Source organism: Cupressus sempervirens, chromosome 5, assembly GCF_028749045.1.
Source record: "Cupressus sempervirens isolate cs-2001-9-10 chromosome 5, ASM2874904v1, whole genome shotgun sequence".
Lineage (NCBI taxonomy): Eukaryota > Viridiplantae > Streptophyta > Pinopsida > Cupressales > Cupressaceae > Cupressus > Cupressus sempervirens.
The window spans coordinates 49928723-49947384 of record NC_143122.1 but is presented as its reverse complement, the minus strand read 5'-3'; the positions used below and the strand labels follow the sequence as shown (position 1 = coordinate 49947384).

Sequence of the window (18662 nt, the reverse complement as noted above, 5' to 3'; positions counted from 1 at the left end):
TGATAGTATTTGGATCATTAAAGCAATTGTCATCCCTGCAAGTAGCAAGTTTGACATCAATGACAAAACAATGATTGAGGACATTCATTACCAGTTCCATTATTATTCCAACAAATTTTCTTATGATCATTTCAATAATTTCCAACACATTATTGAGATTCTCATTTGATGATCATTAGTCTCTCTTGTCCTATCTATTGAGCTTCTTGTTCTTGGTGTTGAGTTATTGCCTTAGTCAAATTCTTACAAAGACTATCCTTCAACAACACTACTACTTTCTTTGGAATGCACGTGGCATCTATACCATTATATTTGATACACTATCAGCTAGAAGTTGCACCAGGGTAGATAAAACAAGTCTGTTGATTTAACTTTGTTGTTTAATAACCTTTTCTACAATAGGATTCAATGAAGTGTAAATTATATTTTTTTATGCAGGTGAAAACAATTATCAAACAAAGAAGAGTCATTGAACTATAAATGTGGTGTTTCATAGTAACATTCCTTTCATTGCTTGTTCTTTAGTTCTACTAGTCATTCTTGGTTCTACACTATTACGATATGAATCATTAAGTGGTAACTACTTATAATGTCTCTTTAGTTCATTTGGCTGAATTCTATTTCCTCTTATTGGGGTTATTAAGAGTCGCATGTGATCTTTGACACATTCATCCATCCCCATGTCTTTGGTATACATCCTAATTATTTAATCTCATGGTATGAGTACCATGATAGCTTTTCTATTCTCTGAATCCCCTACTTTTTCCCCTTATCAAAATGAGTGCTTCTACTCATAGAAGAAATACTTTCTAACAGTAAAGGTTTTTATGCTAGTTAGATATGTGGAAGAATCCTAAAATCCTTTATTCAACATACCATAATAACAAGGGAGCAATTGGGTGCTTAATTTAGCATGGGATGCCAAAGGCACTTTCTTGTGTTGGATATGCACCTAATGGGGACCTGCACAATCACAACGCTGTGATGTGGATATTTAAAAATTTCTTAGAAGAGTAGAAATATGCATCTCATGTCCCCAAGGTTTGAATCTCAATAAACATTAGATCCAAATTAGGTAACAACTTATTCCACTTGAAAGAATCATCCTGTATTCTCTTCTACAATTAGATTTATCTCCATTTATATTCATCATGCATTCTCTTTTGTAATTAGATTTAACTTCATTTATATATGATCAAGAATTCTTTTGTATATATACTCCTTACATTTTGATAGATCCTCGGAGAAAATTTTGATTGAATTATCCACAAAATATAGTGTAGATGATTTAAAATTTATGCTAGCAAATCTTGTTGCTAGGTTCGTAGATCTTGAGGAGTTATGTTTGGGGGGAAAATTTTATTACACCTATCAACTTTTACTGTTTGTAAGCCACACTTAGGCTTAGTGCTGGTGGTACACTAATGAACTATTTGTAGGCGTCTTGGAAGATTTCTATATAGTTTTATATAATTGCTCATTGGTTGAATTCTTTCTATATGATTTTATTTATTGCCTCATTGCTCGAGTATTGTCCTAATCCAATACATTGATCCATCAAAGTGGGAGTCATCAAATGTCTTGGTCATTAAGTTTTCACATTTGTCTTCCTCCTTTATTGACCACAACTTTTTCACATTTTCCCACCTCCTTTGTTGCACATTAAGTTTTCCATGCTCGTTTACTTTTCCACATTCATCTCACTGAGTATTTGGAATTCTTCCATAGTCCTCCCAATTTTCCAACTTTTTTACCTCCCACTATTAGCCTGACACTTTGAATTTTTATAGGTTTAGAATTTCTTTTGATATTTTGTGTCCATCCATTAAAATAGGGGACTCCCTTTTCTATTTATTTATTTGCCACCAATCTCTCCCTAATTCTTAGTAAATGTATGATAATTTCAAGCCAACATAGAAGATCTCAAGTCAAAGAATAGAGAAGCTCATGCCAACAATACCAACATCTACAAGGGAGCAGCTCATGCCAATTGTCTCCAAAAATTATTGGTCAACAATTGATTTTATTGTTGACATAGTGTCTCTAGTATTATTGCATATCTTGTTCATCTTTTTGTTGATCAATCATGAGTTAAAGTTAGGATCTCTCATTTTTTAGTCAAGTTCTCTAACACTAAGATACCAAAACTTTTGGAGATAAGTAAATCTTTGGTTCAAATCAAGTTCTTCAACATCTCCTTGACTCTATGCTGACACTCTGGAATTCTAGATTGGCTAGGTTTTTCTGGCTTGGGTTTGGCAGGGTCTTAACATATAAGATTTGAATTTAGGAAATTCTTGTAGGAAGGATGTTTGTTGTTGAATTATTGATCTTCCTAATGAGCAGCTCATCTTTGATTTTTTTTCAACTTGTATTACTACTAATTATATATTTTTCCCTTCTTCCAAAGATGTTCTTCTTCTCAAATTATAAATCAAAATTTAAGAACTTGAAAAAATATATTTTTTCTTCATGTCTTTAATACATATTTATGGTGATTAAATTCAATATATATGCTTTTTATGTAAATTCATGACATCAAAAATTCTATGAGAAAGTTTTTATGTTTCATGGAATGATGTAGTTCATTTGGTCAAAGGAACTGTTGAGGATAGGCAAAGATAAGCAACTAAGAGAACTCATAGATAGCATCTTAGGATCTTACATGTGGCATGCGCTTGCAATTGTGCTTCACTTGGTCTTTGTTATTTATCTTCTCACCCCTTTTTCCTAGAAAACATTTAGATTTTGCACACTACGATGAGAGTCCTCTATTTTGAAACCTAGTTCTTTCAAGAAGTTGCAATATGGGATATTGGAGTCGAAGGAGAGTATGTTTTTCAGGCCATAGCTTGGGCCATCATTTTAGTCTATGCACATTATTCTCTTAATAAATAAAGTAAATAGAAGCTCCCACTTCTACTTTAGATGTGGTGGATGTTTTTGTTGATTGTTTATGTATATTTTTTGTTCCTCAATATTCATGAGATAAGAGATCAAAATCATGTTACCTCTAGTATTATGGTTGAAATTGTGGCTTTCTTCCTTTCAGCCTTCTTGTGTTATGCAATTTTTTGTGGCAGAACTGGTAGGAGCTCCTTAACTCAAAGCATTGAAGAACCTCTCTTGAACGATATTCCAATTTTTTTTGAAAAATATAAGCCAAAAGTTACTCCTTATGCAACAACAAGATTTCTCAGTAGGATCTCATTTTCTTGGATCAAACCTCTGCTTGATCTTGGCCATAAGATGACCTTGGACATAAATGATGTACCCCAACATTTAAATGTTCACAAGGCTGACCATGTTTATCATAAATTTAGAATTTAGTTAGACACTAAATGTAGTGGCTCATCATTAGCAAAAGTGTTATTTCTCATTGTTATGAGGGATGTACTCTTCACAAGATTATTGTGTTAGATTTGTTTTAGAATAACTCAGGGGGGAGGGGGTGAATTAGTTATTCAAGGTCCAAATGTCCTATTCAAAATTTTCACTAAGTCTAGTGAACTCATTCAACCATTCATTCATCCAATCTTTAACTTATCTAATTAGCAAGTTACTATAAATCAACATTCAAGCATTAACACATAAGAAATCAATACATAACATAGTGATTTACATGGAAACCCAATTTGGGAAAAACCACCAGTAACATGCTACTCAATTCTCACTCTTTGAAGTGATGCCCTGTGAAAGTCCTGCCCTGTTAAAGGCTTACAACACACTATAAAATGTGACCTTGTTAGAGGATTTAACCACCCTATTAGAAGTGGGCTTGGTTACAGGACTTTAGAATATTCACTTGGAATTACACCCTGTTAAAGGATTTACAAATGGCTATTAAACCAACCTAAGTCCATAGGATTTTTCCATATCTAATACAATTGCTAGAGAGTATTAGAAAATCTTGACTTGAATACAACATACAACTTATCTTGCAGATCTCAGATCACTTCTCAGCTCATACCCTTGCTTGGCCTTCAATCTCTACAACTCTTAATAGCTTTCCCTCCTTTCAAGCTTTGTCTCCTTGAGTCTCCATACTCAATGTACTAGTACAACCATCTCTTCATGACCACTTGTAGAAGTAGAGCCTCTGTGCTCTTCCTTCTCCTAGATGTCAACTCCTTGACACCCTTTCAACCACTTTGCAAATTTGGCTCTTCAGCAGCAACAATATTAGCAACTTTTAGCTTCTTGGTCTATGAATCCTTAAATAGAAGTCTTGGAGTTATTTTTCCTGCTCGATTCTTCCATTCTTTATTTTCAATTCACATGGATTAGGTAGGATTCATTGCATCTAACCCATATTTTGTTTCCTCTAGAAACTTCATGAATAATCCTTTATAATTCAACCAAAAATAGCTTACATAGGAATCTATGCCAACAACTCATTCACAAAATTCAATGTAACCACTATGTCAGCTTAGATTTGGAAAATCTTCATCATTTGAAATAATATAGCAGCTCAGCACTATTGAAATATTGGTGCTCAGCACATACTGTGTTACTCGACATCAACTAAGTTTTTCTAATGGTCGGCACCTGAAGATCACTCAACACACACTAGAGTTTCCTGTTACTCTAATCCTCCTGAGAATTTTCTTGGCTTCAACTAAATTTCTTAGCACTCAGTAAAGATTTTAGTCCAAGCTTTGCAATCAACCTTGTTACAACTTCTTCCTCCAATGTTTCTAGGTGTGACCAACCTCTGTATCTTTGAGTATGTCATCAATACATCATTAACCATTTTCTTAATTGATCCTTGCATTTCATTACAACATCATAACTCAACCTTTCCCTTAGATGCTCTTGTTACATCTTGTTGATCAAATCCTCTTCATCAATCAACTAGGTGATAGTACTTGGATCTTACAAGAAAATGTCATTCCTACAAATAGCAGGTTTGACATCAATGACAAAAAAATGATTGAAAAAATTCTTTTACAAAAATCTCCCTCTTTGATCTTCAACAATGAGCTTTTTCAATCAAATTTCCAACAATCTCCCTCTTTGGCATTGATGGAAAACCAAATTGATCAGCCATTAGACTAAACTATTCAACCACAAGCTAACTAGCTGAGAATAGTAAGTCAAATGCCAAAAAGTAAACTGTAGCTTCACATCTCCTTCTATTATTCTGATTACTTCATTTCATCTTCTCCCTCTTTGCTACTATATCCTTGTTCTTTATCTTTCTCCCTCTGTATTTCTCATCTTCTGCTATTCTAATCAACCTCAAACATTATCTTCCTCATACTATTGATTAGATTCTGCTTTACTTCTCCCTCTTTGACAATAATGCCAAATACATGTTAGCATCTTAGTATGTAGGTGTAGCTTTTACAGGTTCATTCAATTTCTCCCTCTATCACCTTACTTGTGACTGATTTTGAATTTTAGCACTTCTACTACTTTAGGCATAGATCCCAAAGTAAACATCTTCTGCATAAATGTATAAAATCTAAATAACATTCTACTCCTTTGATCCAGGCATACTTGCTTTTGCTTCAAGTAGTCTTAGCTAGGGGTATCACCCCTAACTTACCTCTAAGATACTCAAAAGCATCTTTAGGTAGTGCATTTGTGAAGATATCAGCAATCTATTCCTTTGAGCTAACATATTCCATTTTCACTTGTTTGTCTTCCACTAGCTCTCTTACATAGTGATACTTAATTGCAATATGCTTGGTTTTAGCATGCATTATAGGGTTCTTTGATATGTTAATAGCACTTGTATTATCACAATAAAGTATCATAGGCTCATTTACTTCTTCCTTCATACCTTGCAGCAAGTGTTTGATCCATACAATATTGGTGCAGTTTATAGTAGCTACAACATATTCAACTTCAGCAATAGACTGTGAGGTGTAGCTTCGCTTTTTGCTTGTCCATGTAATCAGCCTTTTTCCTAAGAAAAGTGCTCCTCCAATGGTGCTTTTTCTATCATTAGTGTTGCCTCCCCAATTTGCATCAGTGTATGCTTTCAATTCAAACTTCTCATTTCTCTTGTAGTACAAACCAAAGTCATTAGTTCCTTTCAGGTATCTCAGTATTCTCTTTATTTCCATTAAGTGATTTTCTCTAGGATTGGCAAAAAATCTAGCCACTATTCCAATAGTTAATGCAATGTCTGGTCTACTACGTACAACATATTGCAGCTTGCCAATCATTGACCTATACAATGTTTGATTTACTTTAGCAAACTCATCATTCTTGGATAGTTTATGGCCTGTTGCCATTGGTGTGCTAACTAGTTTTGAGTCTTCTAGCCCAAATGTTTTGAGTACTTCCTTGATGTATTTGGATTGGGTCACAAATATGCCATGCTTCAACTGATGTACTTGCAATCCAACAAAGAATTTAATTTCTCCAAACATTGACATCTCAAATTCATGCTTCATTTGATTAGCAAAATCTTTACATAAAACATCTTTTCCTCCAAATATTATATCATCAACAAAGATTTTTGGTATCAAAATATCTTTACCTTTGTCAACTTTGATATACAAGTTGTTGTTGTCATCTATTCTTTCAAATCCTATTTTTACAAGATATTTGTGCAAACTCTCATACCATGCTCTAGGTGCTTGCTTTAATCCATAAAGTGCTTTATGTAGCTTGCAGACCATGTCCTTGTTCTTTTCATCAAAAAATCCCTCAGGTTGTTCTAAGTAGACTTCCTCTTCTAGTATACCATTCAGAAAAGTAGACTTTACATCCATTTGGTAGAATTTGAAACCTTTGTATGCAGCATATGCAAGAAGTGTTCTTACTCCTTCCATTCTTGCAACAGGGGAAAATGTTTCCCCATAATCTATTCCTTCTTCTTATGCATAGACCTTGCAAACTAATTTGGCTTTATTTCTTGTTATCTTGCCATTCTCATCAAGTTTTTTTCTAAAGACCCATTTTGTAACAATCACATTCTTATCAGTTGGTCTAGGAACTAGAGACCATGTTTTGTTCTTCTCAATCTGATCTATCTTTTCTTCCATGGCTTTATTATAGTCATCATCTTATAGTGCATCTTTTACTATTTTGGATTCAACCTTACTTAGCAGACATGATTCATTCTTGAGCCTCTTCTTTGTCATAGGTCTAGCATACTAGTCACCAATGATTTGATCTATAGGGTGATGTCTTCTTACATACTTGGCCAATCTTGGTTCAGTCCTTCTTTCCATGTTTGATCCTTCAGTTTCAGAGTCATTTTGTTCTCCTTCATCTGGCATTTCATCATTCCTTTCTTGCATACTATTTTCTGAGTTAGAATGTGCATTTTTTGCATTCTGCTGCTCGGCTTTTGAATGCAGCTCGACATTCATAGGCTGAGACTCAGTAGATACTAAAGTCTATTGTTGATTCCCAAATTGATTTGCAGCATTGTTTTCAATTGTAATTTCTTCATAGAAGTATACAAAGGATCTATAATCCTCTAGTTGCTTTGACTCATCAATCTAAACTTCTGCATGCTCATCAAAATTTACATTTGCACACTCTACAATCTTGTTAGTGTTAGTGTTCAAACACTTATATGCCTTACTTCTAGTAGAGTATCCAAGAAACATACCTTCATCACTCTTAGCATAAAACTTGCCATTTCTAGTATCTTTAAGAATATAGCATTTACAACCAAAGACTTTGAAATGTTTGACATTAGGTGAGTGACCATACTACAATTCAAAACGTGTTGCATTTCTATCTTTCCTGACTTAAACTCTATTTAGTGTATAGATTGCAGTACTTACAACTTCTCTCCAGTACTTGAGTGCAACATTTTTCTCCATCATCAAGGTTCTAACACAATCAATCACTGACCTATTCCTCCTTTCAGCAATACCATTATGCGGTGGAGTTCTTGGTGATGATGTTTGCCTTTTGATACCTTTGTCATTGTAGAATATTTCAAATTCTCTTGATGTGAACTCACCTCCTTTATCTAACCTTAGGCATTTCAGGTTCTTTCTTATTTCCTTCTCAACTCTAGCCAAATACCACTTAACATTTTGAAATGTATCAGATTTTTGGTTTAAGAACATAGCAGTCATCATCTTGGAATAATCATCTACAAATAGTATTATGTATCTGTCTCCTAAGAAGCTTTGCATTTCTATTGGGCCACATAAGTCTATATGAACTAACTCTAGTACTTCTTTGGAAGTGTATGTTTTTCTTTTGAAACTAGACTTAGTCATCTTCACTAGTTGACATTATTTGCCCATTGTGTTTTTAGGTTTCTTCAATTTGGGCAACACTCTAACTTTGTTCTGCTTGCTAATGCTGATTAGATTATCAAAATTAACATGACACAACCTTTTATGCCACAACCACACATCATCAAGTCTAACAACAAGAAACATTGCATCTTCCATATCAAGATAAAATAGATTACTCCTAGTTTGTTCACCTTTTCCTATCAGATTTCCATCTGTGTGAACTTTGCAACCTACATTGCCTAACTGTGTTACAGTCAAAAAGTTGTAATTTTATCCTTCAACATAGTATGTATTATCACATGAAATTTTCTCTATGGGCTTAATAGAGCCCTTTTCTTTGATTTGACATGGGGCATCATTACCAAATCTAAAACTATTTTGATCATACTGAGTAAAGGTAATGAACTTACTTTTATCTCCTATCATGTGATGTGAGCATTCATTGTCTATGATTCACTTGTCATTCTTGTTCACATAGGTAACCAATGCTATTGCTTCATCTTCATCTTTGTTTGATTCATCCTTCATGGCTACATAGACTACTTCATCATCATTCTCATCAGAGTCTTCTTCAACAATGTAGCATCTCTTGCCTTTCCCTTATAGTCCTTACTATCATCCTCTTTCTTGTTCCTGTACTTGCTTCCTTCTTTGTAGTTCTTCTTCTATGTACATCTTGTAGCAATATGACCTACTTCATTGTAATTGAAACATATGATAGGGAGCTTACCTTTGAATTTTCCTTTACCTCTATGGAATCTCCTAGCTAGTAGTGCTTCTAACTATTCCACATCTTCCTCATCTGTGCTTGTATCACTGGATGCATGTTTTCCTTTTCTTCTCTTTTTTCTTGATGTGTCCTCTTCAATATCTTTTATTGTCATATTGTCCTTGAAGGTAGATTCAAGGTTCTTAGGTCTATAGTTGTCAAAATTGGATAGCTCAAATGCAGTAAGTCTTCCAACTATTCCTTCAAAGGTTAGTTTGTTCCCTTGTACACACCTTAGCTCTTGGATGGCTAAAAATCTTATAGCATAGTTAGGGAGTAGAGTTCTTAAGTATTTGATGATAGCTATTTCTTCTTCCAATTTTCTAGCTAGACTTCTTATTGTACTCACCACTTCTTTCATTCTTGCAGTGTACCTGTCAGCATTTTCACCTTCCTCCATCTTTATGTCATCAAAATTTCCTCTTAGACTTTCTCTCTTTTCTCTCTAGACATTATAATCTCCTCCATAGATATCTGATAAGGTTTTCCACATTTTGAATGCAGTGTCATAGTCTTTGATGCCATCATATTCAGCATAGTTAAGTGCAAAGGCAATCTCCAACATTGCTTGGTTATGCTCCTTTTTGTTCAAATCATCTATAGTAAGAGGTCCTGCTAGAGTTACATGTTCTATTCCAATTGAGGTTTGTGCATAGTCACCTATTGATCCAAGGTGAAATTTCATCAAACTTTGCCTTGCAACAAAGTTGTCTTTGTTAAGCTTGGGAACTTCTCTCTTGGACATCTTGATCTTCCTCCATTTAGTACCTTGAAACTAAATTAGCAGATGGATCTGATACCAATTATTAGAATTTCTTTAGAATAATTGGGAGGGGGGTGAATTAGTTATTCAAGGTCCAAATGTCCTATTCAAAATTTTCACTAGGTGTAGTGGACTCATTCAACCATTCATTCATCCAAGCTTTAACTTATCTAATTAGCAAGTTACTGTAAATCAACATCCAAGCATTAACACATAAGAAATCAACACAACACAGTGATTTATGTGGAAACTCAATTTGGGAAAAACTACCAGTAAAATGCTACTCAATTCTCACTCTTCTAAAGTGATGCCCTGTGAAAGGCCTGCCCTGTAAAAGGCTTACAGCACACTATCAAATGTGACCTTGTTAGAGGATTTAACCACCTTGTTAGAAGTGGGCCTAGTTAAAGGACTTTATAACATTTACTTGGAATGTCACCCTATTAAAGGATTTACAAATGGCTATTAAACCAACCTAAGTCCATAGGATTTTTCCATATCTAATACAATTGTTGGAGAGTATTAGAAAATCTTGACCTGACTACAACATACAACTTATCTTGTAGATCTTAGATCACTTCTTAGCTCATACCCTTGTTTGGCCTTCAATCTTTGCAACTCTTAATAACTTTCCCAGTCTCCATACTCAATGTACTAGTGCAATCATCTCTTCATGACCACTTGTGGAAGTAGAGGCTCTGTGATCTTCCTTCTCCTAGATGTCACCTCCTTGACACCCTTTCAACCACTTCATAGATTTGGCTCTTCAGTAGCAATAGTATCAACAACTTTTAGCTTCTTGGTCTATGACTCCTTAAATAGAAGTCTTGGAGTTCTTTTTTGCACTTGATTCTTCCATTCTTTATTTTCAATTCGCATGGATTAGGTAGGATTCATTACATCTAACCCATATTTTGTTTCCTCTAGAAACTTCATGAATAATCCTTTAGAATTCACCCAAAAATGGCTTACATAGGATTCTATGCCAACAACTCATCAACCTTATCCTCCAACTCATTCACAAAGTTCAATGTAACCACTACGTTAGCTTAGATTTAGCGAATCTTTATCATTTAAAATAATGTAGTAGCTCGACACTATTGAAATACTAGTGCTCGACACATACTGTGTTACTTGGCATCAACTAAGTTTTTCTAATACTCAACACCTAAAGATCACTTGGCACACACTAGAGTTTACTATTATTCTACTCCTACTGAGAATTTTCTCAGCTTCAACTAACTTTCTCAATAGTCACTAAAGATTTTATTCCAAGCTTTGCAATCAACCTTGTTACAACTTCTTCCTCCAATGTTTCTAAGTGTGACCAACCTCTATATCTTTGAGTATGTCATCAATACATCATTAACCATTGTCTTAACTGATCCTTGCATTTCATTACAACATCATAACTCAACCTTTCCCTTAGGTGCTCTTGTTACATCTTGTTGATCAAATCCTCTTCATCAATCAACTAGGTGATAGTACTTGGATCTTATAAGAAAATGTCATTCCTACAAATAGCAGGTTTGACATCAATGACCAAACAATGATTGAAAAAATTCTTTTACAATAATCTACCTCTTTGATCTTCAACAATGAGCTTTTTCAATCAGATTTGCAACATGTTGGTGTTGATAAGTTTTTTTTTTCATATGTTGGTCCTTACTTTATAGATAACTTTATTCAGTATCTTGTTAAAATGGGACAATTTACTAGTGAAGGCATTATTCTAGCTTGTATATTTCTTCTTGCAAAGCTTGTGGAATCTTTGTGACAATGGAATTTGAGCTTCAAAATAGTTCACATATGCATATATATTAGGGTAGCATTGACATCATCTTTATACAAGAAAGGCCTAATGCTTTCCAGTCTGTCAAGACAAAAGCATACAAGTGGAGAGATAATCAATTACATGAGTGTGGATGCTTAGTCTATTGAAGAGTTTAGTTGGTATGTTCATGACATTTGGGCTGTACCTTTGCAAATTCTTCTTGCAATGGTTATTCTATATCAAAACTTGGGATTAGTCTCTCTTGCAGGAGTGGCTGCTATAATGTTAATAATGATGGAAAATTATCCACTAGTAAAAATGAAAGAAAATTATAATAAAAAGATCATGGAAGAAAACAACAATAGGATCAAGACTACACCAAAGACATTGAGAAATATTAGAATCTTAAAATTGCAAGAATGGGAGTCCAGATTTCTCCTAAAACTTGAAACATTAAGTGGAGAAGAATGCAACTGGCTGAAATTTTTTTTTTTTTTGCATTCTCTGGGACAACATTTATTTTTTGGGTAGCACCTACCATTGTGTCTATTATATTTCTTGGTACATACATAATAATAGGCATGCCTTTAACAATGGGCATAATTCTCTCTACACTTGCAACATTCAAAATTAACAAGGAACCCATTAACAACCTTCCTAATTTAATAGTTTTTATCGCTCAAAGAAAAGTTTCCCTAGATCACGTAGCTAATTTTTTGAAATAGGAAGAGCTGTAATAAGATGTAGTAAACAAAGTCTCCAAAGATTCAATTGACTTGGCAATTGAGATCAAAGAAGGGGTATTTTCTTGGGTTCCTAGAGAACCTACTCTAGCTATAAGAGGTTTAGATGTCCATATAAAGAGAGGCATAAGGGTTTTAGTGTGTGGAACCATTGGTTCAGGAAGTCAAGCTTCCTATCTTGCATGCTAGGGGAAATACCCAAAATGTTGGTTGTTGTGAGGATAAGTAGCACTAAAGAATATGTTAGTCAAGCTCCATGGATATAAAGTGGAAAAATTAGATAAAAATTAATCTTTGGGAAGGAATGGGAGAAAACCATGTATGAGATTGTACTACAGGTTTGTGCATTTAAAAAGATCTTGAATTGTTCCCTTATGGGGACCAAACATAAATTGGAGAAAGAGGAATAAATCTGAGTGGAGAGAAAAATCAAAGAATATAGCTTGTATGTACTTTATATCAAGATGTCGATAGTTATCTTGTCAATGGTCCTTTTAGTGTTGTTAACACACATACTGGGACACACATTTTCCAAGTATGATGTTCTTGAGTTTATTTGTTTAATTATTGAATTGAGTAGCGGGAATTCAAAATTTCTCAAAGTAAAAATAGTAGGGTTTGCATATGTCATTGTACAAATTTTTAATATATTATTATTTTATTCTCTATAATAGATTATATTCTTGAATTTGATAATCTAGTTATCAAATTGAATAGGAGAAAATAGCATTCACAAAGAAAAAATAAAAGAATTTCTTTTTTTAGAAAACCTAAATAAATAAGAGTATGTTGTCCCATAATATATCCTAGATTAATATAATTAATGTGCACCCTAGTGTTTCATGTTCATAATTCCAAAATGTTGGAAATTGTAGCTATGATAGAGATCTTTATCCTTAGAAATATGGGCATTATTACTATACAATCATTTTTAGTTGAAGATGATTATATGGTAATAACTTTCTCTTCAGCTGAAGAGAAAGTTACTTGTGTGTAACTTTCTCTTCACTAGTCTCAAAAAATACTTCCTGAGTTGTTCCCTTCCCACTTCTAATTCTTGGAATGATGGCAATTTTTGCTATTCCTAATAGATGGAGAGGACTATAACTATTACCTATGATGAGTTATACAAAATCTCCCAACTCCTTATGATTTATATGATTATTGATGCAACAATAGTGAGAAGAGATATGTCTATTTCTTGAGTTCTTTTGATAGCTTACGATAGCTTACTTGGCACTTGAAAATAGAGAAAGTTACATGGGTAGTCAATGTACGTGCCATTTATTATTATTATATTTCTCTTGAAAATTAATTTATACAGATGAGATCCTAATTTCTAAAGAAAATAATGAGAAAAAATAGGGGGTTTTCGGGGATCTTCTTTAACTTTCTAGTTGTAGTTAAAACTTTATATCCCTTAAAACATTTAGTACTTGGGGCAAGAATTTGTTTTTGAGTTGTTTGGAAGGTTTGCTGCAAGTGATTTCAATTGTGAGTCTCATGAGTTTGAAAACAAAGATGTCACTTGTTATGAAATGTGATAGGTGTTCAGATCTTAGGATTACAATGTGCTACTTTATTGTTTCAAGTAGGTAATGTTGGTTAATCACCATGTTAGTTTTATTTCACTTTGCTATTATGTTTGGTTAATTTAAAGCTTTGAATGGAAGTCATATCTACATTTATTGAATATCTGAAATGCATTTTGAAATGTTAAATCCAGTTGTTAGTTGATCAACATTTACTAAAATATATATTGTTAGTTTAAGATATAAAGCCACAACTAATATTGATCCACATCTTCTTGATGTTAAAAATCTTTTCCAACAAGTTATTGAGATGCCAAAGGTAAACTTATTATCTCGTCAATGTAGATTTATTAATTTTTAAGTTCTCTCCTTTCTTTAGCAAGTATTCTTTCTCTAGATACCATTATGAGAATGATAATTAAAGTTTTTGTCACCTTGGTTTGAGGATATCCAATACTAACATTGTTCATTTTTCCAATAATATCTTATAATGCTTTATTTATCTAGTTATGTGGTGGATGTTCTTGAGGAAACTAAACAAAAACAAAAGTGTGAATGGTAAATATTACATTTCTTCTAATTTTGCACTGTAAGTTTCTTGTCTTTGGTAGGTAAAAATGTGATTTATTAGATTTCATTTGTAGGATTTGATATTATTTCTATATTACTAGATTTTTTATTTCTTTGTTAGATATTTAGAATCAACACAACCACCTACAACCCCATCATAATGTTTGAACAATGGCATCAAAGTTCACAAATTCTCATATTATTATGGTTATCCTTGCCTTCATTGTCATTGTGGATATGAAGGAAGTTCAACAATAGGAAAGAATTTCCTTTTTTGTGGTTGAACAAACCTTTGGAAGTTCTTGGCTTAGTTACTTCCATTTTATTTGAGGAGCTAGTGTGCTCATCCATTAAAGAACATTTAGTGACAATTGATGAGGTAGTTCATTTATTTAGACAAACCTATTTGATTGCTTGCTTTGAATGTGAGGAAATTTTTTGTGTTCTTTGATTGACATACACAAATATTTTGATGGATAATTTTCATTTTCTTTGCTTAATTATTTTGCAAATAAAAATTTTTTGTGACAATTTGTGAGCTCTAGGGAAACAAGACTTTATGCATATACTAATGTGTGTTTCTCTTTTCATGGTTCTGTGCATTTTATAGATATTAATGCATATATAATAGAAGTAAAGATGAGTTTTCCCTTTTAACTATGTCATCAATTATGAATAACACTGTATCAAATTTTGTAGTTCAAAATTGAAGGAACATATGAAATATTGTGTGGATCATCTAGAAGAGATCAGAAAGCCTACAAAAGTGAAGGCATAGGTATTTGAAGTGAAGGGTGTTATAATGGACGATATTGACAAGGTAAGCCTACTTGTCCAAATGCAATATGGTATAAATATGATTTTAAAGTATATTTTTCAATGTGTCAGGAAATTGTTGTCAGCATGAGTTGTGATATTTTCTTCTACAACTATGTGGTTTTGTTTTTTAAATATTGACACAATATTTTCAAACTGTTGGTGCTAAAAAATTGTAGCCCAAATTTTGCACACTGTTGAGAAAATTGAGCCTTATAAATGCCTTTAAATGCCTATGTACTTGGCTGTACCTCTGAGGCCTAAGAGGTGTTTAATGCTTCTAGCACCTTTCATTTTGTGTGTCTACTTGTTCCATAGTGATAAATTTCCATTATGAGCTATTCTGTAAGATCTCGTTTTAAGCAATTGTTAAATCTGCATTTTTACCGTAAGTGTCAAACAGTGACAAGAGGCTATGTTTTCCATTGAATATCTCACACCCATAAATGTTTCATGACTTACCACTTTGGGAATGTCTAGTGTCCATACTTGAGAACTTATGTTTCATATTTTGAATCGTTTCGAGTCCGTTTGACTAGGTTTTGACTCCCTCAAAGTTTGTCATTTAATATTGTCGTGTTGATGCAATTAGTTCAAAATTCTAGGAAGCACTATTTGACGTGTTATAACTTTTGACCAGTTGACCAAAATGCTAAAATTCCTTTTGCGTTGCATTGTAGATGTCAGAGACTTATTATGTTTCAAGTTTTAGATTATGATGAATCCGTTTGATCAGTTTTCAAAGGTGATTCCAAACGTAATTTCTATCTTTTTACTGGTGTCAGCATTTGCAAATTTGTTAGTACCCCTGTTCATGGCATTATAACTAATAATCCATGATAGGTGAGATTGAATAGATTGTATCACTATGTTGTCCTCAAAAAATACTTTAACTATGCTACTTTTCACATCTCGACAAATCCATTTGCACACTTTTCAAGGTCATTTCTATTTGTAAAAAATGCTTTTTGTCAGTGTTTCCTGTTTGCAAAATCTGCGTAGCACACTTTGACTGCTCACCATTTGCACCTTGTTATTCGTCATGAGCCCAAATTGTAGATCCATAATGTCCTCATGACAGAGTACCCGTGCCCTAGTTTTCAAAACCTCAAGTGCCCATTTGCCCAGTTTTCAAGGCCAAAAGCAAACACACTTTCCAATTTTCTAACATGTTCATCTGCAAGTGATTTTAAGTGGGCAACTTCGAAGGTCGATGTCTTTTGACCCCAATGTCATCATGAAACGAGATTTGGCAAACCTGTTGAATGTTTCAAAGAGAATAGAGATCCTAAGTTTTGGAGCTCGGCCAGGTGTTTATGACAATTTTTAAAGCCAGGCAACGAGCCTTCTAACATAGATTTCACAGTGGTGCAAAAATGATTCAAACAGAGTTTTAATGATCAATCAGTAGTCAAAGTGGATTCCAATCAGTTTGAGGTGACGTCTAGAGTAGGGGCAACCCGTCGATAAAGAAACATGCAGCAAGGAAGAAGGGAGATAAAGTGAATCAATGCCTATATTTAATCACAGGTGCTCGATCAGTGATTAAAGATCTTGATGAAGGAAAAAAAAGATGATTAGGTAGATGTGATTGCTAATCAGATGAAAGAGCACAGTATGAAACTTTATGTTGTTGTTCTCCAACTGAGACTATTTGGACTGGCAAGCTTAGATATATTCCATAAAATGTCTCTCTTCTAAAAAGGTTTTCTAAGAGAGCACAGGTAGAGATTTCAATTGTTGAAAGTCCAGTATCATTACTAAGTGCAGTAAGAGCTCAAAATCTTTCTTTAGTGATTATATTTAGAGGAGACTTGGAGTTGACTCTCATGATCAAAGTTAAGGTGTGGTTTTATAAAAAAAAAATTCAAGAAAGGGTTCCCAATCTAAAGAAATATTCAGACAAAGCACCTCCAAATGATTCTTTAGCATCACGAGAAGTGAAGACTAATATTGAGTATAAAAGCAAGGATAGATCGCTGCTTGTAGAGGGAGTAGCCTGCAACATCAATAGAGGAAGCTATGTCACAGATAAGGTCAAAGACAAGGAACCTCAATGCAAAAAGCCAAAACAAGGGAATCCACAGCTTCTCAAAGAAGCTACATGCAAATGGAGATGCTAGTGTCTGAAAGAAGTAGAACACACATAAAAAATAAGGGAGCTACAACTTCTGAGGGTGCAGGGGTATTGACACCTAACAATCCATGTGAGATGTAGTAGAATGTTGAAAAAGTAGTCCACGACATGAAAAAAGAGAAGATTGCTAGTTTAAAAGGCAATGAGAAAAGAGGTAGGGAAGGCATTAGAGATAAAGAACCTCCACACTGGAGTTAAAAGGGAAGAAACACAGTCTAAAAGGAGGTGCTAGACACATCTTAGAAGCCTACCATGCAAAAAGAAAAAGGCATCACAAAGCATGTGCAAGAGTACCCTACGCTAGATGCATAAAATTATGCAAGTCAAAGGAAATTGAACGCATGCTAAGAAAGGATAAAGAAAAGATGCACTAAACAGAGCAATCTATAAAGAATGAAGCTCACACCAATGAAAAAGGCAAACCAATGCATAAGAAAAGCATTCCGTTTGCAAAGAGTACCCAACATAAATGATGTAAGCCGCTGAATGAAGGAAATAGCTGGCAACCAAACAGAGCAGAGCATCAGTTTAATAAACAAAGGATATGAAGCCACACCACGAAAGTGAGTAGGCAGCTAAAACATGACACCCCATGTTTTGGAGAAGGGGGAACATGTGGGTAAATAGAGGGAGCCATTTCAAAGCAGGGGACTTTGGAAGGGCACCACAAGCATCAGAAAAGAGAAGATAACAGTCAACAACAGGGGAACTCCATGTTAAAGCATTCCATCACCATACACGCATAGAAAGGGGAGGTGAAAGGAGCAACAGTCCATAGTAGACAAGGAAGCACCCACAAAGAATATGCTGTGAAGAGAGGCACGAGGAAACTGATGGCCAGAGGTCAAAAGCCATTAAGAGTTTAGTCCCACATTGAGTGGGCAATGATTTCTTTAGTCTTTTAAATAAAAATCAACACATCAACTAGAATGAATTAAAGAAAAGGTCTTTTGTAAGCCACAAGCTTGCATGGGCCCTCATAGCTAACCTGGAGATGTTAGCATGACATAAGCAAAATTTTAGACTAAGATACACGTAGGATGATGTGGTGATGGAGCTTAAGATTGTGACATGTGTCACGATCAACGGTGGGCGCATGCCCGCATTTCTAAACTACATGTTGGATAAACAAAGTAGGCATGTGGGTAGCTAACAAGTGGCACCATGGGCCCAGTTGGCGATGAGGTGGAAATTGATAGCATTTGATGGCGGATGTGTAAGATGCTTCCATGTGGCAGATCTGACTATCAACGCATCTCCACAAAAAAAGGTTGCAAGGTCATTAAGAAATGTGGGCAAGTAGGTGAGTGCCACATGGTGATGAGGTGGCAAGTTG

At 34.3% G+C, this 18662-nt stretch overlaps 1 pseudogene; it reads left to right on the top strand.

Annotated features, from left to right (window-relative positions):
• The window catches only part of LOC149554491 (ABC transporter C family member 3-like), a 63475-nt pseudogene extending 50663 nt beyond the window's left edge, over nt 1–12812 (top strand).
• Nucleotides 12813–18662: the final 5850 nt, after the last annotated feature.